Source organism: Sinocyclocheilus anshuiensis, unplaced genomic scaffold (assembly GCF_001515605.1).
Source record: "Sinocyclocheilus anshuiensis isolate Anshui unplaced genomic scaffold, SAMN03320099.WGS_v1.1 scaffold2754, whole genome shotgun sequence".
Classification (NCBI taxonomy): Eukaryota; Metazoa; Chordata; class Actinopteri; order Cypriniformes; family Cyprinidae; genus Sinocyclocheilus; species Sinocyclocheilus anshuiensis.
Genome location: NW_015558769.1, coordinates 119,173 through 130,322, shown reverse-complemented (window position 1 = coordinate 130,322; position 11,150 = coordinate 119,173). Strand labels below are relative to the sequence as shown.

Sequence of the window (11,150 nt, the reverse complement as noted above, 5' to 3'; positions counted from 1 at the left end):
CATCCAAAGTGCACACACACAGCAGTGAACACACACACACCGTGAACACACACCCGGAGCAGTGGGAAGCCATTTTTTGCTGCGGCGCCCGGGGAGCAGTTGGGGGTTCGGTACCTTGCTCAAGGGCACCTCAGTTGTGGTATTGAAGGTGCTCTAAAAAGAAACCTGAATTTACGCCGGGTGTGGAGACCATGACACGTTGCGTCCTAGGATCTAGAGGATCCCCTGCCCAGTGGCCAGATTGCTGTCGTCTGGTAGAGTGCATTTTTGTAAAACTCTGTGACATCCATAAAAGTCCAAAAAAACAGGGTAAATATGCACTGACTAGATGGACTCTAATTCTCAGAGACTACAGCAAGATCAGACAGCTGGTCCTGGGTAATGGTGCAGTCATGCAGAGCTCTACTCTGCAGTTGTTTGATGTTAATCAAACAACTCTTATTCAGTGGCACAACAAGCGACTGAAGAGGCAGGAATGTAATATTCTGCTGCAAGGGGTCAACTTGCCTGCCTCCATTCCTGTTGCTCCTTTACCTCTCCCACCAGTACAGGTACGTCCCACTGCTGCACCACCACGGCCTGGCCCTCAACATCACTACCACTTGCCTCAAAGTACGGCAGGACAAGCAGTGGACAAGAGGAAGACTGCAGCTCCGGCCCAACACACCCATTCTCTGCAGTCTGCCTGCCCAAGGTTGCCAGCTCAGAGGCAATTGTTCCCTCAGCAGACATCTCCACCTACCCCTGCCCCTTTGCCTACTGTTTCCAGCCCCAGCCCTGCCAGTGGCCCACTTGTGTATGTGTTTTTGGCCCCACAAGTCAATGCATACAAACGGATTGCTCCTGCTGGCCCCCTTTCCTCCCCACCACCTGCCCGGAGGCCTTACAATCGGAAAGTTGACAAAAATAAATGTAGTCAGTGCCAACAGCCCCGGAACAAAGAAAGTGGCCACAGCCAGTATTATGGGTACATATACTGTCCCCAAAATGCTGGTATTCCACTTGACCAGTGGATGGAGGAGATGCGGAAGAAGAGGGCAGATAAGAAATAGATTGGTTTGAAGCCTGGGAACAACAGTCTGCATAAGGGGGGGAAGAAGGGGGAAGGAGGAAAAATGAGGAAAAAGAGAGAAAAATGTAGAAAAAATGAAGTGAAATGGGAGTTAATATTGACTCTGATTCATACGTATTGTTTGTATGTATGCATGTATGTGTTTTACATTGCTTGAGAAAAAATAACCAATTCATTAATACTTTATATACTTCCATTAATCATTTAAAAATTAAAGGAATTAGAATTAAATTGAGAAATTGAGAAAAAATGAAGTGAAATGGGAGTTAATATTGACTCTGCTGCCCGTCAGAAGCTACAGGACACATATATTACATTATTAGTTTGAGAAATATGTCCATAGATAACACTTTGCTGTAATATTGCATGGGGCGCTGTGGATCCAAAGGTTGCCGGTTCGATCCCCGACTGGAGCAGGCATCTCTAACCAAAAACTCTAACTGAAATATTACGAATCATTTAATTAATCACTTATTAATTGATACAAATAGGACAATGGCTTATTACGAATGTCATACAGTCAAATATATGTACTTAGTGTACATAAGTGAACATACTTATGTAACAATGATATAGATAATAATTAACCTAATTTACATAGCAATGCAAGAAACATTTCTATCAATTAGTTGCACTAGCGGACACCTACACATGTATGTTTTGCTTTGACAACAATTTATAAAAGTATTCATATGTATTGTTTGTATGTATGTATGTATGTGTTTTACATTGCTTGAGAAAAAATACCCAATTCATTAATACTTTATATACTTCAATTAATAATTTAAAAATGAAAGGAATTAGAATTGAAAGTTTGTAATTGTTTTCTCTGAGTGACTGTTAAATAAATAAACATAAAGGCCTTGCTGTTTAAATATATTACAAATTTATTACAAAACATACATCTTAATTATCTCTTTCTCTCTCTCTCCCTCTCTCTCTCTCTTTCTCTCTCTCTCTCTCACACAGTAAGCATATCACAGATATTTAAAAATGAAAGGAATTAGAATTGAAAGTTTGTAATTGTTTTCTCTGAGTGACTGTTAAATAAATAAAGATAAAGGCCTTGCTGTTCAAATATATTACAAATTTATTACAAAACATACATCTTAATTCTCTCTCTCTCTCTCTCTCACACACACAGTAAGCATATCATAGATACAAAGAAATTGAAGAATTATATATAAAATACAAATATAAAATAAATAAATAAACAAAATACAAAAAGTAATAAAAGTAGAAGATTCTGGTCAGCTGGTAAAAAGTATACAAATAACAAAATCAACACACCTTGCAAGGCTCACACAAAAAACAGTAATATACAGTGTGTTATTTCTGTTATGTTGATTTTTTTAAATGCCAGACCTGTTATATGGGATGAATATTGAACAGTTACATCAACGTACTAATAGAACATGACTGAAGTATTTCCACTACACATCTACACCGTATGAAACAAAGACAAACCAGCTGGTAGAGTGGAGGACTGTAGGTAGGAGTGTTGTTTTGTTTTGTATTTATATATTTTTTCTTTTGTTTATGAGTCAACTGAATCTAGTGTCAATCAATGTAAGAGGATTGTCAACTAGGACTAAATTTGAAAATGTAATTTATTTAACAAAGAAGAGTGATATAATATGTATACAAGAGACTGGATGGAATGAAGATATTGTTAATGGCTTTAAGAAAATATGGGATGGAGAAATTTTTTACAATAATGACCCAAATAGGAAAAAAGGAGTAGCAATTTTAATTAGAAGGGGAGCGACAGAAAAAGCAACAGAAATGTTCACAGATAATATAGGAAGATTATTGGTAATTAAAGTCAAAAGCAAAGAAGTAGAATTGACGATATGTATTATTCATGCACCAAATTAACGTTCAGAAAGAGTCACCTTTTTTAAAGAATTACGTGTTTTAATGGATGGTTATACAAATGTGATTATAATTGGGGATTTTAATACTATTTTGGAAAGAATTGATGTGGAGGATTATATGGTATATAGAGCAGATGTGGGGAGAACTGAATTAAAGAAAATGATGGAAAAACACAAATTTTTAGACATATGGAGGGAAAGAAATAGAGTAAAAAGAGAATATTCCAGAAGGCAAATTGTGAACACAGTCTTAAAGCAAAGTAGACTTGATTTGGTTTTATGTAACAGACAGTTAGAACTGTTCATCTCAAAAGTATTTGATAAAAAGTTCAGTGAAAGTGATCATGATTTTTTTCAGTGGAGTTGAGAGAGGTCCAGGGGTATGGGTTTTCAAAGCAGAACTTTTGAAAAACGAGTCTTACAAAATGGAAATAGAAAATGTTATAATAAATAGTATAAACAATATTCTATATGATGAAGCAAAAAGCGTATGGTGGGATAACTTGAAAAACGCTATTAGAAAAATATACATTGAATATTCAAAAAGAATGCAAAAGGCAAAGAAAAGTAAAGAAATATTTTTAAATAAGGAATGGGAAGAAGAAATAAAAAAGGTGTCCGAAGGAAAGATGGATGTGACGAGAATAGTGTTTTTAGAAGAAGAATTTAGGAAAATAGAGGAGGAAAAGTGCAGGGGAGCTAAAATAAGAAGCAAGGTGAAAAATACAGTAGAGGGAGAAAGAAGTACGAAATTCTTTTATGAGTTGGAGAAAACAAGAAAACAAGAAAACAAGCAGAACTGATCAAAAGTATATTAAAAGATGGGAAAGTTGTGAAGGAAAAACAATGTATTTTGAATGAAGTGAAGGATTTTTATACTACTTTATTTAAAAAAAATGATATAAATGTGAAAGATGAAGAGTTTTTATTGAATCAAATTCAAATGCAAGTAAATGAAGAAGATAAGAGAATGTGTGATAAGGATATAAATGAAGAGGAAATTGAAGAGGCCATAGACCAGTTGAATAATGGGAAAAGTCCAGGCCTAGATGGCTTAACATCTGAGTTTTATAAGGTTTTTAAAAATGTTTTAACACCTATTCTGCACAATTTATTTGCTGAAATTTTTAAGCAGAAAAAATTGAGTGAAAGCATGAAGAAAGGAATAATACAAATCATCTATAAGAATAAAGGGGATAAAGAAGATCTTAAAAATTACACACCGTTGAGTATGCTAAATACTGACTATAAGGTTTTGGCTAAGATCTTGGCAAATAGACTGAAAAAAGTGATTCCAAATATTATAACAACAAATCAGGCATATGGTGTCTTAAATAGAGATATATCAGACATAGTAACAAATATTAGAGACCTAATGTGGTATATGAAAGAAAAAGGTGAAGGAGGATATTTAATTAGCATAGATTTGGAAAAAGCTTTCGACAGAGTAGAGCATAAATATTTGTTTGACTTAACTGAAAAATGTGGGTTTGGGAGGAGTTTTATAACATGCATGAAATGTTTCTATACTGACATTTTAAGTTGTATTCAAGTAAATGGGTTTTTAACTGATTATATTGAGATTTCAAGGTCTCTCTTGTGCCTTCAGGAATGCCAAATGGCCCTTTTGTTACTGAAGATAGGTTTGGGACAGGAAAGCAGAAGTCTTTGATAATTTTTGACCTTACAAGGGAAAGTATTGGTTTTAAATTCTTTATTTCTGTCTAAGATGTGGTATATTTTAAGTGTGGTTAGTCTGCCAGCATGGGCGTACAAAAGAATAAAAACGTATATTTTAAAGTTTTTATGGGCTGATAAGCCTGCAAAAATAGCATATGCCACAATAATTGGGGAGGTGGAAAAGGGAGGTTTGAGACTCATAGATCTAATGGTAAGAATGAAGAGTATGAGAATAAAGACGATAAAAAAGTTTTTGAATAATGATGATATGGTATGGAAAAAAATAATGAGTTTCTTTATAAATAAGTGTGGGAAAATGGGGGATGATTTTTTTGTGGATGAATTTTAAAGATAATATGCTTGAGAAGATACCTGAATTTTATAAAGAAGTCTTAAGAGCATGGAAAGTTTTTAAAGAGAATATTTATGTGGAGTTTAAAGGAAGAGATCAACTATTGAAACAGCCCCTTTTCTTAAACAAATTAATTACAAGAAATAGAAATATATTTTTGTATAAGAATTGGTATTATGCAGGACTAAGACAAGTAAAAGACATTTTATATGAGGTAAAACCAGGATTTTTACCTATACAGGCAATTATAGACACATTAGAGGAGAATGAAGATATAGAAAACAGACAGTTGATTAAGGAACAATACATACAATTAAAATAAGCTGTGCCACTACAAGGGATTAAAAGCATTGAAGATAAAGAAAGGGGAAATGAGAAACCTGAAACATTTTTTAAAAGAAATGATGAACAGATTCCTTTCATATTTTTTAAAAGAAATGACGAACAGATTCCTTTCAATGGCTGTGTTCTTAAAATGTTTTATGTTTGTATATGTGATCTTGTATTTTTAAGACCAAAAGCAATTGATTTTTGGGAAAGGTTTTTTTTTGTGATCTAGATGTAACAAAGATTTGGAAAAATGTAAGATGGAAATTTAAAAGTCACATATTGGATAATTTTGATTTCTTGTTGAGACACAATGTTTTAATGACTGAAATGAAATTGGCAGAAATTGGAATGGCACAAGATGCAAAATGTAAATTATGTATGGAAAAAGATGAAGGAGTGTTACATTTGTTTGTAAAATGTAAAAAAATTAGAACATTTTATGAAGATGTTAAGGAAAATTGTGGGGGATTTTTTAAGTGATCAGAATGATTGGTTAGAGGAATGGGAAACATTGTTTTTATTTGGCTTTAATGGAAAAGCAAAAAAATGTTTATGCTTTAAATTTATGGTTAACAGTAGCAAGATATACAATTTGGAGACGAAGGAATATAATTAAATTGAAGAAAAAAGAACTGTTATTGCGTAGCTTATTTAAACAGTATTTGACTGCAGTGATAGAGGACATATATGATTATTTTAATATGAATGGACAAATGGATGTATTTAACAAATATATTGTAGAAAATAACCCATACATTGTAAAAACATGGTCTGGTTTTAATGTAATTTTGCCTGAAATGTTCTAACTTTTTTTGTTTTGTTTTGTTTTGTGAATATACTTCAAATGTAAGGATGTGAATGTATGAAATTTGTGTAATTTAAAATTTTTTTTAAAAGCGCATGCTTCGCATGTATGAGGTCCTGGGTTCAATCCCCTGCATCTCCACAGACTGTTAAAATTAAAAATAAAAAAAAAAGTGGAGGACTGTAGGTAGGAGTGTTGGCAACCCTTAGGTCGCTGGTTCGACTCTGGCTTGAAGGAGGTTTATTTTCAAGTGTAGGCCTACACCTTTTTTTTGGTTTGGCTGGGTTTCTCGCAGCAGCAAGCAGAGCTTCACTTCACAGTCCACCGTTGGAAGGCAAAAGAACCCGGACCGCGGCGAAGAGTGCGCCGAATCCTAACCACTAGACCACCAGGGAAGGACTGGTGAGCTGGTGAGCTGGTGAATTAATTAGTAATAGTAATTCAGGTACTATTAGTTTTTGTTAATATTTTGAATTATTTTTATATTTTCTCCTGTCATTTTCATTTTAGTTAAAGTTTTAGTTATTTTAGAGCATCAAGATAAACTAAATTAATGGGAATGGGAAATGCTGCCTTGTCAACTAGCTAAAATAAAAGATTTTAAGTATTTTATTTCAGTTAACATTTATTTTATTTCAAGTAACGAAAATATATTTTTTTTGTATTTTTAATTTTTTTGTAAACTATAATAACCCTGGTGTAAAAAATGTCTTAATCAGAATCTACTCAGTATTTATCTTTCAATACATAAATATGAAGAAATGTTTACTTATTAAGTACTTTTAACATTTTTAACCATTTGTTTAATCTATTTAAAAGTTTATCCATTGCTTTCAGAAAAATATATGAACATTTAGTGAGATTAATGCTTTAATAAAGCAAGAACACCTGGGTTATGAAAATTAAAGAGAATCATCTAGTAGTAGTAGTAGTAGTAGTAGTAGTAGTATACATAATGATATTTTCTGGGCTGGCATGTTTTATTCCTGATGCAAAAATGTATAAGTCTAAACAAATGTTTTAATAAAGATATGGCATATTTAAATATTTGACGTTATTTGTTAAATATCAAAGTGAATAAAAATTCTGAATGGCTGTTTGAAAACATGTAAATATTGTCTGACTTCCTTTGACCTCCGCGACAAACAAGCAGGTGTCAGGAGTTGCGCAGCGCTGCTGTGTGTGTGTGTGTGTGTGTGTAGAGGGGTAACTATGGTAACGGCTGTATTTTTGCTGTTCCTAAAGCGCCTCATGCTGTCAGAGAGTGAACTGTATTTTTATTCTGCCCTTCTGCTGCTTTGTTCAGATCAATGAGAAAATATGATCAAACTTTCTTGCAGCAAACACGCAGTGCTGTAACTGGTCGATGGAAAATAAGCTCATGTGCATTCTAAAAATCTAAGCCATTCGGATAATAAGATATCTAGAATTATTCACGTAGTGAATAAGACAACAATACCGTTCATGTTCATTACTGTTGTTACATTTACAGCACGTCCTCAAATCGCTCGCACCACGATGCAAACCGCCATTTCAACAATACATTTTCAAAAATCACTTACCCTTATCTGGCTCACTTTCTTTTCTCTTTTCCCACTTCTCTGCAGTCCGCACCAGTTTTATAGTGCCGCCTCTTCATTTTCAAACATTAAAACGCGTGACTGAAACTTTATCAAAGTCATTATTACCGAGCATTAGGCTACTGGCTGAACCCAGGCATTACTTTACTCTGGCATTACATGGCTTGCCCACCCACATCCCTCTCTGATCCCGATATAAATTATATTACTATAATTAAACATCTTATGAACTTATGTGATTTCTTTTGATAAAAGGCTTAATGAAGTATAATCATGTATGGGTAACAGAGAAATTATAGCTACAATTAGCTTCAAGATACACATGACAATCAATACAACACTTTTACTTAAAAGTCACTCAATCACCATTGAGTGTTTGTAATAACTTCTGACTGCAATCCAATGTAGATTTTGGTCAAATGATGAGGCAGAAATATTGTTAGTAACATTTTAGAAGAATTTTATGGGGAAGATACAAAATTACAACTTCTATAGGGCGTGAAGGAAAAGTAGTGTAACTAGTAACTAATTACTGTTGCCAGAAAGTAATAAGTAATAATATTACTTTTGAAAGGAGTAACTAGTAACGAGTAATAAATTACCAATGTAACTAACCCCTCTGGTTCTGTTCTCCTCACTCATTCCGATTAGGATTCGAACCGGCGTTTCATGGGAAGTTGGCACGCTAATAAGGATGCTAAAGATAGCCTCTAGCGTCAGTCACTAGTGCACCTCTTGAGATCAGGGGAGTGGGGTGAGGTGAGTTACATACTGTCACAGAATTCCAGGAGAAAACAAGGTAGATCCAAGTGCAGTAGTTTATTAAGTAACAAATGAACAGAACAGAACAAAAACGTGGCAAAAGGTAATCCAAAACACAGGGAACAGAAAACACGATGTAACCTCAAACAATATTGAAGCTAAGACAGACAGAGTGAGCATGGTATAAATAGTGATGGGATGATGAGTAAATTACTAACAGGTGATCATGATCAGAACAGAACGACAAGGCAAAGGACTATGGGAAACAGAGTTCAAAACATTTAACAAAGAAACAGGAAGAGCGCCCTCAAGTGGCCAGTCCAGGGTACCACAACTAGACACTGTGGCATTACCCCCCCTCTATGGAGTGGATACCAGACGCTCCACCAGAACACACAGGAGGGAGGTGGAACTGAGGCGGACCAGGGGGAGGGACAGCAGGCCAAGACCATACAATGGAAGGGGGCCAGGGGACAGAGATAGAACAGGGCATGAGCAAATAACCGGAGTTTTATGGAGTGGACCCTGTGGGCTCTGGAGTGAACTCTGTGGGCTCCCGGACTGGAGCGGGCTCTGGAGTGGACCCTGTGGGCTCCCAGACTGGAGCGGGCTCTGGAGTGGGCTCTGTGAGCTCCCGGACTGGAGCGGGCTCTGGAGTGGACACTGTGGGCTCTGGAGTGAACTCTGTGGGCTCCCGGACTGAAGCGGGCTCTGGAGTGGACTCTGTGAGCTCCCGGGCTGGAGCGGGCTCTGGAGGTGACTCAGTGAGCTCCCGGACTGGAGCGGGCTCTGGAATGAGCTCTGTGAGCTCCCGGACTGGAGCGGGCTCTGGAGTGGACTCAGAGGGCTCCCATATTGGAGTGAGTTCCTTAATGAGCTCTGTGGGCTCCCGGACTGGAGCGGGCTCTGGAGTGGGCTCTACTGTCCTCCTTCTCGCCCTCCGCCGCTTAGTGGGAGTCTGAAGGGTAGAGGTGGTGGGAAAATCCCTGCGGAAGGTTTCTGATTGGCAAATGAAACAAATAACAAATGAACAGAACAGAACAAAAACGTTGCAAAAGGTAATCTAAAACACAGGGAACAGAAAACACGATGTAACCTCAAACAATACTCCAGCCAAGACAGACAGAGTGAGCATGGTATAAATAGTGATGGGATGATGAGTAAATTACTAACAGGTGATCATGATCAGAACAGAACGACAAGGCAAAGGACTATGGGAAACAGAGTTCAAAACATGTAACAAAGAAACAGGAAGAGCGCCCTCAAGTGGCCAGTCCAGGGCACCACAACCAGACACTGTGACACCTGCACAGCGCTTACTAGCTGTGTACAAAAGGACTGGTTGTCTTTAAAGCTGCAGTCCATAACTTATTTATGTTCAAAATTAACAAAATTTATATAATAAGCGAGTACACCATGAATCAATTTCCCAAACCGTGTTTTTGGCTTATCCTGAATCACTACGGTACACCTATAATAAATGTTTATATTCTGACTATTTTAGACTGGTTCGGGTAGGTACCGCTGCGGAGAAGACCATTACCTGCGTGATTCGTCATAGACGAGTAAGCAAAAGTTACGGACTGCAGCTTTAAGTTCTGTATAATTCTGACCAATCAGACTGTTCAGCATGTCAGCAATGGAGGTGGAGCTAGATCGCAGTTAGAGAGTAGACGCAGCACGTGACAAGACGGATACTTCAGCAGCTTATTATAATTAATTCATTGGTACTTTAAAGACATTGAAGTCGAAATTATACTGGGTTACAGTGTGCGTACATGTGAAGTAAGTAATAATGTCTGTATTTTTTGCTAATGTTAAGTGATCAGCTGTTATTCTCGTGCCGATTAAGTAGTATCTGATTAGCATAGCACCGCCTGTATTACCTGCTCGATTCGGTACATTCGCAAGTACATCTGTGATACTGTTTGTTGTGAGATGCTTATATGTATATGTTATACAGTGTGTTATTATTACATATCCGCGCTATTATTGTGCACCACACATTATGTGAAGGTGCTTGTTTGCATGTAACAATCATCCACTTAGCACATGTCCAGGCATGTTAAGCTGCTGTCATGCAGCATTCACATGCTGATAGCTGTTATATTTATATTGTTAAATATATATATTTATATATTTATGTCCTCCTCAACACAGACTTGTTTGCTCATGTCGAGAGACTACGGCAGATGGATGTGATTCCCTACCGCAGTGAAAAGGTAGCGACACGATCCAAACTAGATCAAGAAGCTATCAGACTCATGCAGGAGAAGACTGTGCGAGTGGAAGTAGAAGGTATGATGCAGTATCTCACACCGCTTCTTCGTATGCATAATATGCCACATTTGACTATGCCCAAGGAAGCTGTTCTCCCTCAACTTAGGAGTGTCGAAAGAAGACTGCTTAAGAACCCAGAGCAGGCCTACCATCTGCCTACCAGGCCGAAATCACTAGACTGAACGAAAGCAGGTTATGTGGCCAAGCTGGAACTGAGAGAGGTGGAGAGCTCTGCAGAGTCTTGGTGCATATGGTGCAGCACAATAACAAGAACTGGGTTGTCTACAACTGCTCCTTTCAGTTTGAAAGCCCCAGCCTTAATGAGTTCCTCCTTCCAGGACCCACGCTAGGGCCATCACTACTAGCAGTCATGCTCCACTTTCGAGAGCACCCTGTTGCCATAAGCAGCGAT

At 37.0% G+C, this 11,150-nt stretch overlaps 1 pseudogene; it reads left to right on the top strand.

The window, feature by feature from the left end:
* The window catches only part of LOC107681491 (uncharacterized), a 4,792-nt pseudogene extending 3,740 nt beyond the window's left edge, over positions 1–1,052 (top strand).
* Positions 1,053–11,150: the final 10,098 nt, after the last annotated feature.